This window comes from Cupressus sempervirens, chromosome 8 (assembly GCF_028749045.1).
Source record: "Cupressus sempervirens isolate cs-2001-9-10 chromosome 8, ASM2874904v1, whole genome shotgun sequence".
Taxonomy (NCBI): Eukaryota; Viridiplantae; Streptophyta; class Pinopsida; order Cupressales; family Cupressaceae; genus Cupressus; species Cupressus sempervirens.
In genome coordinates this window covers 672,861,270-672,873,414 of record NC_143125.1, presented here as the reverse complement: position 1 = coordinate 672,873,414, position 12,145 = coordinate 672,861,270, and positions in this window count along the sequence as shown.

Here is a 12,145-nt window from a genome sequence, read left to right as displayed (position 1 = left end):
TAACGGAAGGGGAAACGTTGAGATTACAGTTGTAAGACTACTCCTTCTAGTTCATAACATGGACAGACAAATTCTTTATGTCCGGCAATATTTTATTTATACATATCATGCAGCAGCATACTTCTTTCTTTCTTCTTTTTTTTTTCTAAGACAAAAATGGCTAGCCACTATAAAATTTATTAATCTGATTCAACTAGGTCAACTAGAAAGAATCACGGAAAGAAAATCCAGTAATGTTTGGTGATATTTTTAAATTTTATTTCAACTATATCATTTTTAAATTTAATTATAAAATCAATATATTTGCCTAATTACATAAGATTATTATGGACTAGATTTGATAGATTGTAAAACAAGATAATTTTTAAGAGCTATATTTTTAATAATGTGATTTATAAACATGATACGTTGATATTTTTAAGATTTTTAATATTATATTTAAAAAATAAATAAAAATTTATTTATTCAAAAATATTATATATACTCATATTATACAATCTTTTAAGAAATACTATAATATATATTATTATTATAAAAATATTATATAATATTTTCATTAATTTTATTAATTCAAATATTTTATATACTATAATAAATTTATTAAATGCTCAGATCAAAATTTCCTAATTCCTAGTATGATAAATTTATTCAAAGCTCAAGAGGATTTTAATCACATTAGAATATATCAAAAGAATGCCTAGATTAACCTCTCAGGACATGAACATTTCTAATCAAATTCGAACAGGTACATAGTTCTCTATTTTATAAGGTTACAATGTATGGTAATAGCTTATCAGGGATGTCCATATGATTTTGTCTTCATGAGTTCTAACCTTTCCTTTGAGCAATCCATTGATTTAGCAGATCAATTAGTCTTTATGAGTTACAGACAAAACAATGAAGAAGTAATGCTTAGAAAATTTATTTCTTTGGCTAGAGGGAATCTCTTGGCACAGAAGAATAATTAGCTTGTACAATTCAAATTAGTCCTCTACAGATTAGGACTTGTGTCTGATCAATTGTAATTATTATTAAGAGTATAAACTAGGGAATAACCCTTTTATTTAATAAAGGACTTAGGTCCCGGACAAAGCTGGAGGTTTTCTTCTCCATTCTTTCCTACCAATGCTGCTTAAATAGAGGTACTTTTCTATATTTTATTTTATTATTTGTTTATGGATCTAAATAAATAAATAAATAAATAAATTTATTAAATGAAAACTAAATTTATACTAAAAAGTACTAAGCTATTATATGTCTCGGTAATGTTCTCATTATTTTTAAAAATACATGTTATTTTAAAAATATATGTTGTTTAAATGGATAAAACATTATATATTAGAATAAATTGCATACTATGAAATTTTTTATTTTTAAAATTTACAATAAATTTTTTAAATATATTTTATTTTTCTTAATTTATAATTATTTATCTTATTATTTTCTTAAGTTTAAAAATTCATTTTCTACTTATAAATCTTTTATAACAATAAATAGAAATGGTACACATATTAAAATCTATTTTATTTTTTAAATCAAATATATATATTTAGAAGTAAAAAATAAGGTTTACTTTATTTTTATTTTTATTTAATTTGAATTATCTCAATTTTACCTTTATCCTAATTCAATTATGTTTCTTACTACTATATGCCTCGTTAAAACATAAACCTATAAACATAATTGTTTTAATGTTTTTAATTTTATCCTAATTCCAATTGAAATCTAACAATCTAACTCTAGTTGAAATTTAGTGATTATAAATTTTGATGTGTGTTATTAATTTGAGAGGTGAGACTCTATCTTAAGATATGTAATCAATAGAATATGAAGTGTGATTTTTACGATAAAGTAGAAAAGACATTAACATCTACCCATAATTATGCAAGTAGATGTAATAAGATGCTTTTAAATGACACAAATCCAAATAGCTAAAACAATGTTTAATTATCCGCATTCATTGAATAACATTTAGACTGAAAATAAAAGGATTATTTTATTTCGATATGATTAAATTTATAATAGATAGTTTTGAAATTTAATTATACAAATACAATCTTTTATTACAAAACACATATAAATAACTGATTGCACGGGCTCAAAGTCTAATCACAATCAAAAGAAAAATACATAGAATAAAATAATCATGACCACCATCTTCATTTAATTCCTAAGTCAATAGAAATTCAAAGACTTTTAATCCCTATATAATAAGATTGCTTAGAAAAACCTCTCCCACTATAGAAATCCCTCTTTTTGTTAATCAACTACACGTATACATAGGAGTTCTTCCCAAAATGAGGATTTTTTGTATCCAATAAATGATTCTTTAATACGCTATTAAAGAATAAACATAAGTTAAATTCTTATTCTCATCTCTCCTTGCATTTACTTTGTGATTAGATGGATCATTTTTATTTATCAAGTTTCATCTATTACACAATCATAGATCAGCCCTTAGGCTTTTGGTGTTGCTTCATATTACAAAACCCATAGTTTATACTAGCATTTATTTGAGCATAGATTGGCCAATAGTTTCTTTGATGTTTTATTGGAATCACTTGCCTTTAGACTCATTCATTCAGGAGCACCTTGGGGAAGGACGAATCCCTAGTACAATTTTGGCTTGTAAATGGTCTAGCCAACCATTTGGTGAATAAGGGATAAAGATGAAGTCCCAAGGTAGGGTTAGAAGGTGTGGTTAAGTAGGACTTAGGGTTGAGGCATTTTTTTAAGCATTTAACTCCTGTTAAGCCTAGAAATGCTCAAAATTGCTCTAAAGGGAAAAATATGGAAAAATGCCTAAAATTGGCCAAAAAGTGTTTAGGAAGGGTCCTTAGATGTTTTATTATCACTTTATAATGGTTGAACCCAAACTGAATAAGTTTGGAGGCCTAAAATGCAAGACTACTAAAAGTTGTCAAAATTTCTCATTGATAACTTTACAATTTTTGCAAAGTTGCAATGACAGTTTTTGCACTTTTCTAGGAAATTTCATGGTAGGAGTTTGTAACTTGACCCAAGGGTATGAGTGGTTAGAGGATATCTATATAAGCATTATCCGACTCATTGCTAGGGGTTGGTTATATGGATGTATGGACAGTTCATGGAATAACAAGAAATCGCTAATAGGAAATGAGATTTTAGATTGAAAGCTTGTTGTCTTGCATTTTTTTGGTTATTATTATTGAGAGATAATGTAACAAATTTATGCAAGCTTTCTTTGGTCACTTTTTTTCACTTGATTAGGTTTTCAAACTTATTTAAGTTCTTCATTCTTGTTGTTAAGTTTTGGCAAGGTTTCAATAAAAATGTCTAAAATTTGTGTTCCCATGGTTGAAAACATATGGCCTCTAGGAATCAAGTAATGGACTATGTACATTATGTAAATAAATTTTTTGGAGGTTTTGGGAGTCAGTTTTCTTTTTTTGCAAGAGAGCCCTAGGCAAGCCAATGGAAGCTTGGCAAGGTGCAAAGATGCTTGCAAGAGTTTTCTTGATGGAACATAGGATCGACACATGCCAATATTTATTGGAAAATGGTAGAGTAGGGTGATAGGTGTCCACAAACTAGAGGAGAAGGTTTGATGCATAATGTAGACCAGTTTAGAATTTGGGTTACTATCATTGCCCTTGAAACCCTCAAAATATGGGTTTCCTAAAATTGTACTATACAGACACCATGGAGACCTAAGACCTAGAAAATCCTTGAGCCTAGGTTACAATGAAGGAAGAGGTTCCTATAATGGTGATAGAGGAAGATACGGGAATAGCAACAAAGGATCCCATTTTAGTAACATGAAATGTTACCAATATCATAGGTTGTGACATCCTACCTATATGTTTCTAGAGAAGGCATCATCATCCTATGGTGAGAAGAAAATAATTCCTCTACAAGAAAATGATAGTCATAATTCAAATGAGGTGGATCTTGAATTAGAGAAAGGAGAGAACCTAATGTTGAGGAGAGTCTTGGTCAATGAACCAATGAAGGAAGAAGCTCAACAAAGGAGGGCACTTTTTAGGACTACATGTAAAGTACTTGGAAAGTTATGTAAGGTGACTACTAACAATGTGCTATTAGAAGAAGTAGTGCACAAACTTGGTTTGACAAAAATTCCACATGTGTGTCCTTATAGGTTAACTTGTGTGATGTACTTGATGCTTTCCATATGGTTTTAGGAAGACCTTAGTAGTATGACAAAGAGGTTGTACATCATGGAAAGGAAAACAAATATTCCTTCAAGAAGGATGGGGCCACCTATAGGATACAGTCATTATTGGAAGAAGACAAGATAGAGAAGTGTAAGGAAATGTGTAACAAAGAATATAGGTGTTTCCACATAACCAATATTAGATTTGAAATAAATATACAATTAAAATTCACATGCAAGAGAATAGAAAAAATACTCAAAAAATTGTGACACAAGACATACCCTAGAAAACCCTTATTGAGGGAAAAACTCAGCCTCCAAAAGCATCCATCACCATGTATTATTCAGCAAAAAATATCATTGCAATACAACCATGCAAGCCTTCAAAGCCATAGCCACAATGAAGCAATCCATGTGAATAAACTTGAATCCACACATCCCATGCCATGCTTCCAACCTTCACAAATGCTCCCTTGTCTAACCTGTCAAGCCTTGTCCTACTCGACTCTTGCCTTTTTGCCCTCCTATCTTATCATATGAACAACTACCATTATGGCTGCTTATATAATAGCAAGTCCCACAAAACTACCAAGTGGTATTCAACAAACCATGTGGTACCTAACCCATTGACCCCACATTTAATATTGAAAATTTAATTCTTTTTCCCAATATTAAATTATTACATGAAATATTAGCATAATGTCACAATACAACTCATCAAGTATATCCCATGGGAATCTTTGCATATTGCACGTCCATCTAGGTGCAACATTACATACTAAAATAAAGTAATACAATATAACAATATTATGGAATGTGTCAAACACCCATAATCACAGAAATCTCCCACTTGTTGTAGGCATTACATAGGGTCAAGCTATAGCCACATAAATGAACAAGGGAACAATCCCTCCTAGCACATCCACCATCATGTTTCAAAGTACATGAAGTGCTCCATCCTAGTACCCACAAAAAAATTAAAGTGTCTAGCATCTCAAACATGAATGATCTCACCTTCTATTATGCCACTACCACCAAACATGCATAGAAGCCATCTGGAAATAGAAAGCCACCCTACCTACCACATTATAAGATCATAAAATCCTACACCAACTAAAATTCTAATCACAAAAACCTAATCCAAAGGTAATCACATGTATCCATAGTTATCAAAATATCCATAGCTGAAATAGCAACCACAACAAGTGCCAAACCCATCCAACTATTCATACTTGCAAAGGTATACCAAGTGAATCTCACATCATCAACATATCCAATCTGTAACTTGCAATCACAAGCCTCAAGAGCAATACCTACCACATATATACCAATAAGCTCCACTACAAAAAGATGATGTCAAATCTATAACCAATTCACTCAAAATATCTCAAAGAACTGAATCCATGTAGTCTTAAGGTCATCTACAACACATAAACCAATAAACTATAAGAATATCTCTAATAAGAAATCTCCAACAGTCTCCCAAGCTCTCCACTACCAACAAAGGAAAGAGATAAAGGAATAACCATGTCATCTCTCACATGATGTACATGAGCACAAACTAGTGATCACAATCTCTAACCAATCTCAAATCTAATGTAAGTGAAACCAAACATCTAGGAAGATAAGTATGACTAAAGAGAAACCATACAAATCATAACTTGTATCATGTCCTTCTACACACACATCTAGATGTAAACTATGCAAGTATGATCTCCTCCATAAAACCCCAACCAAGAAGCCTCAACAACATCCAAACCATACCATATAACTAATCATGGATGTAAGCCTCTCACAAGAAAATCAAACTCATAAGCCATGCCTAATCCAAGGAATATACCCAATATAAAACCATCTCCCAAACTAATCAGCATAAGAACCTATGCATATAGAGATAACCAATGCTAAACCATCTCTCCAATGAGCCCTCCAAAACTAAATCATGTACCATAGCTCAAGATCCATATCCATGAAAGACAAGCATAAATATAATGCACCTAAGAGAAACAATGGGCTATACCTCCCAAGTAGCAAACTAGTAAGTAGACCAAGAGTGGGGATTGAGAATGCTCATCAAGATATCCAAGTCTCCAACCAAGACTTGTCTAAGAACAATCTCCTCTCAAGTCCATATCAGGTGAATGCCACTCAGACTTCCTACTAAAACCATCAACTCTCTCAACAAATACTTCTCTATTACAAGAGAAATCAATATCACCACTATCTTTGAGTATCCATGAGCACCTATAACTACTCAATCCAGGCTAACTCCAAATGCAACATATCAATTTCATGAAGTATCCAACTTATTATCAATGTACTCACTACCAAGAAACTAAACCAAGATCAATGTCAAAGTTTCAACCATAGCCTTAGGAACATAAACATGACAACATGATCTAAACCATCTCAAACAAAGAGATAACATGATCCATATGAACATACTATAACATGTCAAAACTCTAAACGTATATCAAGAGTATATCATGACATAAAAATGAAACCATCCTAATGCTAAGGATAACATGTCAAATGAAAGAATAAACCACACATTTACCAAGAAACCTGTGAGTTCTCAAGATGCAACCATCTCCACACACCATGAAGATAACCAAGTGCACCATGCAAATGTCAAAGATGCTTTTGCAACAACAAGATCTAAAACAAACCTCCTACATCTAAAAACACTCAATAAATAAATCAATTCCAAAATACTCCTACTCAACCGTGGTACCAAGTCACCTATGGCATCATAAAATCCATCTCCTACATGAAGATCATCGAAGTCTAACTCACAAGCAATGTGTCAATACTAAGTGAAACCAAGATCTCCAAACTAAGAAGATACAAACCAAACTAGGAACTAATCCTGCATTGTCACCTCATCAATATAATAAGATCCCACGAAACCATGTATCCAAGCTATCCATGACATCATGATAAAAAAACCATCCTTTAACCATGAGAATCAACCAAGGCATCAAACCATCAAAGAACTCAAAGTGCACATCATGAGCTCTTCAATAAAAACCAAATAACCATGATCCTCAACCAAGAAGATATACATACCACCATAACCAAATTAAGAATCTAAACTAATGAACATCAATAATGTACCTATATATCAAATCATGTCATGCCAAAATCCATGGCACCATGATCACATCCATGAACCGAGCATCTAACTCTCAATATGTCCAACCTATAAATATAAAATTGTCAACCACAATGCTTCACCATGACTATACCTGGTAACAACATCTCATCCCTTCTACATAAAGAAAAAATCAGCAAATTATGTGACTTTTGTATAGACAACCCAAATCTAATCCACCAATCTGAATATGCATCAATAATGAAATATCAATGGGCAAAGAAAACTCAAAACTAAGCTATAAATGCAACATGTAAGCATAAGACTACTTACAACACTACACAATTTGTAGACTCAACAAGTCATCATACATATCCAAACCAAACACTAATAACCATATCATCATGAGACCAATATGAAATATGAACTTAGTATACAATGACATCAAAACTTAAATCTCCAGACATACAATATCATAAACTCACAATGCTACCATAGTCAATATATATCATAAACTATTCAAATCAATATATCACCAAATAAACTATACCAAACCTATACCAAATCTAAACCAATGTGTAGAGCTCTCCAAGAGCTTTCTGTTGACTACTCAAAAGTAAAAATCTAACTTTGTATGCCCAAGTTATGCTCTAATTTATGCTCTAAATTTTGGGATCTTAAAAGTTGAAAAGCTGTCAAAATCAAAGAACCAAACCAAGGCATATTATATATCAAAATTTATGAAAATTTTAACTTGGATCCAATGGTGAGGTTGGTTTTTTCCTAGGAGGCTATTTCTACAAGCTCCCCCTAAAGCCTCATTTAAATGAAGTAGATCCAAAAATTCCATTTCATCCAACAATTTCACATGCCCAAAATCTACTAATAGCCCATCATAATAGAAAATCCAAAACCATTAGATCTTCAATAAACAACTTATATGTCTTGCCCTTTCTTTTATCCTCTCATGCATTCCCATGGATTCAATCTAGGGTTACAATAATAAGACTAGAGCTCTGATACCACTTGTAAGGAAACTTGCAACAAAAAATATAATCATTTCTACATAACCCATATTAGATCTAAAATAAATATACAATTAAAATTCACATGCAAGAGAATAGACAGCATACCCACAAAATTGTGACACAAGATATACCCTGAAAAACCCTCATCGAGGGAAAAATCCAACCTCCGAAAGCAGCTATCCCCATGTATTATTCAACAAAAAATGCCATTGCAATACAACCATGCAAGCCTTCAAAGCCATGGCCGCAATGAAGTAATCCATGAACAAGCATGAATCCATAAATCCCATGCCATGCTTCCAACCTTCACAAATGTTCCCTTGGCTAACCTATCAAGCCTTGTCCTAATCAACTCTTGCATTTTTGCTCTTCTTCCTTATCATACCAACATCTACCTCTGTGGCTGCTTATATAGTAGCAAGTCCCACAAAACCACCAAGTGGTATTACACAAACCATCTGCTACCTAACCCATTGACCCCACATTTAATATTGAAAATTTAATTTCTTTGCCCAATATTAAATAACTACATGAAATATTATCACAATGTTATAATACAACTCATCAAGTATATCCCATGAGAATCTTTCCATATTGCATGCCCATCTAGAGGTACAACATTACATAATAAAATTAAATAATACAATATAACAATATTATGCGATGTGTGCAACACCCATAAGCTCAACAAGAAGGCCACTATTAAGACATTACTGATGAGTGGCAAAGAGTTCGTCAAAGACTTACAAGAAGGTGAAGGAGTAGGGTATTCCATCATGGTGAAGCCAAAGGACAAGAAGTCATTGGCACAAGAACCTATCGAACTACTAGATCAATTCTAGGATATCATATGTGACAGAGCACCACCAACATTGCCCCAAAGAGAGCCACAAGTCATCAAATTGACTTCATACTAGGTACATCATTGCCAAACAAAGCTACATACAAGATGACACCAAAGTAGAATAAGGAGATACAAAGAAAAGTCCAAGAATTGTTTGATCAAGGGTTGATTAGGAAGAGCATCATTTCATGTGTATTCCCAGATGTCCTAGGCCCTAAAAAGGGCAATAAGTGGAGAATGTGTACTGACTCTAAGAAAATTAATAGAATAATAATTAGATATAGATCTCCTATTCTTAGAATAGGGGATCTAATGAACTATCTTTGTGGAGCTAGATACTTTTCCAAAATTGAGCTAAAGAGTGGCTATTAACAGATTAGGATGAATAAGGGTGATGAATGGAAGTCTACATTTAAAACTACTGATGGTCTCTATGATTGGTTGGTAATGCCATTTGGTCTTACCAATGCACCAAGCACCTTCATTAGAGTTATGAATGAAGTCTTGAAGGATTATATAGGAGTGTTTGTTGTTGTGTACCTAGATGACATCCTCATCTTCAGCAAGAGAAAAGAGGAGAATATGAAACACCTAGAAATGGTGTTGAAGAAGCTTGAAGAGGAGAAGTTAACAATGAAACTTGAGAAGAGTGAATTCATGAAAGAAGAGCTAGAGTATTTGGGTTTTGTAGTGTCCCAAGGAACTCCGAAAATGGACAAGAGAAAGGTAGAGGCAAACTTGAGTTGGCCTACTCCTAGATCTATTACTGAGCTTAGAAGTTTTTATGGTTCAACATTTTTTTTATAGGAATTTTGTGAGGTAGTTTAGTGAAATTTATGTGCACCAATGAATAATACAATAAATGGAGGCATGAATACAAAATTCACATGGACCAAAGCTATATATGAGAGTTTTGAAAGGTTGAAGAAGGAGGTGGCAACCCAATGAGTGTTGGCCTTTCCAATTTTGAAAAACCATTTTTGGTAGAGTGTAATTCTAGTAACATAGCAGTGGGGGTATTATTAAGCCAAGAAGGGAGGCTTGTGGCATTTTTCAATGAGAGACTTAATGGAGCCAAGACAAGGTATTCAACATATGACTTTGAACTCTATGCACTTGTTCAAGCCCTTAAGAAATGGAGGTATTACATATTTCCTAAGGAGTTTGTTGTCTTTACTGACAACAAAGCACTGAGTTTTATCAATTCATAGGAGAAGCTTAGCTTAAGACACATAAAATGGACAGAATTCTTGCAGTCATACACTTTTAATATCAAACACAAGAAGGGCACAAATAACAAGGTGGAAGATGCTTTAAGTAGGAGATTGTTGATAGCTCAAGAAGTCAAGTTGCAATGCATAGGAATAGAAGGATTCAAGGACATGTATGGTGAGGATACAAATTTCTCAGAAGAATCCAAGGTATGTAAAAATTTTGAAAATCATTTCCATAGTCATTTTTTTGAATATACATTGTAGAATGGTTTGTTGTTCAAGGGTCATAAATTGTGTGTTCAAAGGGGATCCATGAGGGAAAATCTCATTCAGGAAAAGCACAATGAGACTGTGAGTTGGCATTTTAGCTTTAATGAGACCCTAGACCTAGTGGAAAGGTTTTACTATTGGCCAAAGATGCAAAGGGATGTGAGGAGATATGTGGAGCAATGTAGCATATGTCATAAAGCAAAGGGAACTTCATCCAATGCAGGACTCTACCAACCACTACCCATCCCTAATAGGCCTTGGAAGTACATAAGCATCGATTTCATAATAGGCTTACCTAAGACTAAGACAAGGTTAGATAGTGTGTTTTTCGTAGTGGAAAAATTCAACAAGATGAGTCATTTCATCCCATGAAAAATAACTCATGATGCTAGCAATATGGCTACCATATTCTTTAAAGATGTGGTAAGAATTCATGGGCTACCAATGAGCATTGCAGCTAACAGAGGTGTCAAGTTTGTGGGGAATTTTTGGATGACCCTATGGAGGAGATTGACTACAAACTTGGCCCATGGTTCTACCTATCATCCCCAAATTGATGAGAAAATGGAAGTCATCAACAAGGTCCTAGGCAACTTGTTAAGGTGCCTTACCAATGAATATGGGCAGAGTCGGGAACAAGTAATCCCTCAAGCAGAGTTTTCCTATAATGATAGTAAGAATAGAACAACTGAATTGATTCATTTTCAAATAGTGTGTGGGTCAAATCCAAGGTGCATAATGGAGTTGACAGAACTACCATCACATAAAACCATTAGTCAACATGCTAATGATTTTATTTAGTCTATGAAGGAGATACATGATCAGGTTAAGAAGACCTTCATGGAAGAAAGTTGAAGGAAAATAAGCATTAAGGGAGGAGAGACTTATAGTTCCAAATAGGAGATTTGGCCATGGTCCATTTGAACAAAGCTTTTCTACAAAAGGGATCCCTAGAAAGTTGCAAATGAAGAGGACTAGGTCATGCAAAGTGCTAGAGAAATATGGGTCTAATGCTTACAAAGTTGACCTACTAAAAGAGATATATACCTCTCTCATTTTCAATGTGAAATACTTGATACCTTACAAGGCTCCAAATATGGATGAAGAGGAGTATCAATCCTGAGTTCTACACACTTGGAGGTGCCTGAAAGGAAGCAACCACAAGTAGAGAAGATACTAGACTCTAGGGTGAAGAAGAGTACCAGAAAAAAGGATTACAAGGAACATCTAGTAAAATATAAATATGCCCCTAAAGCTAAGGAAACTTGGATTTATGAGAGTCCTCTCCCCATAGGTACCTTGGGCTTCTTCTTGTAGGTGGGGTATGGTGCAAGAGCACCTTGGGGAAGTGAAAATCCTTAGTGCAATTTTGGCTTCTAAATGGTCTAGCCAACCATTTGGTTGATAAGGACTAAACATTAAGTCCCAAGGTAGGGTTAGAAGGTGTGGTTAGCTAGAAGTTATGGTTGAATCATGTTTTTAAGCATTTAGGTCCTATTAAGTCTAGAAATGCTCAAAATTGCTCTAAAAGGTAAAATATGG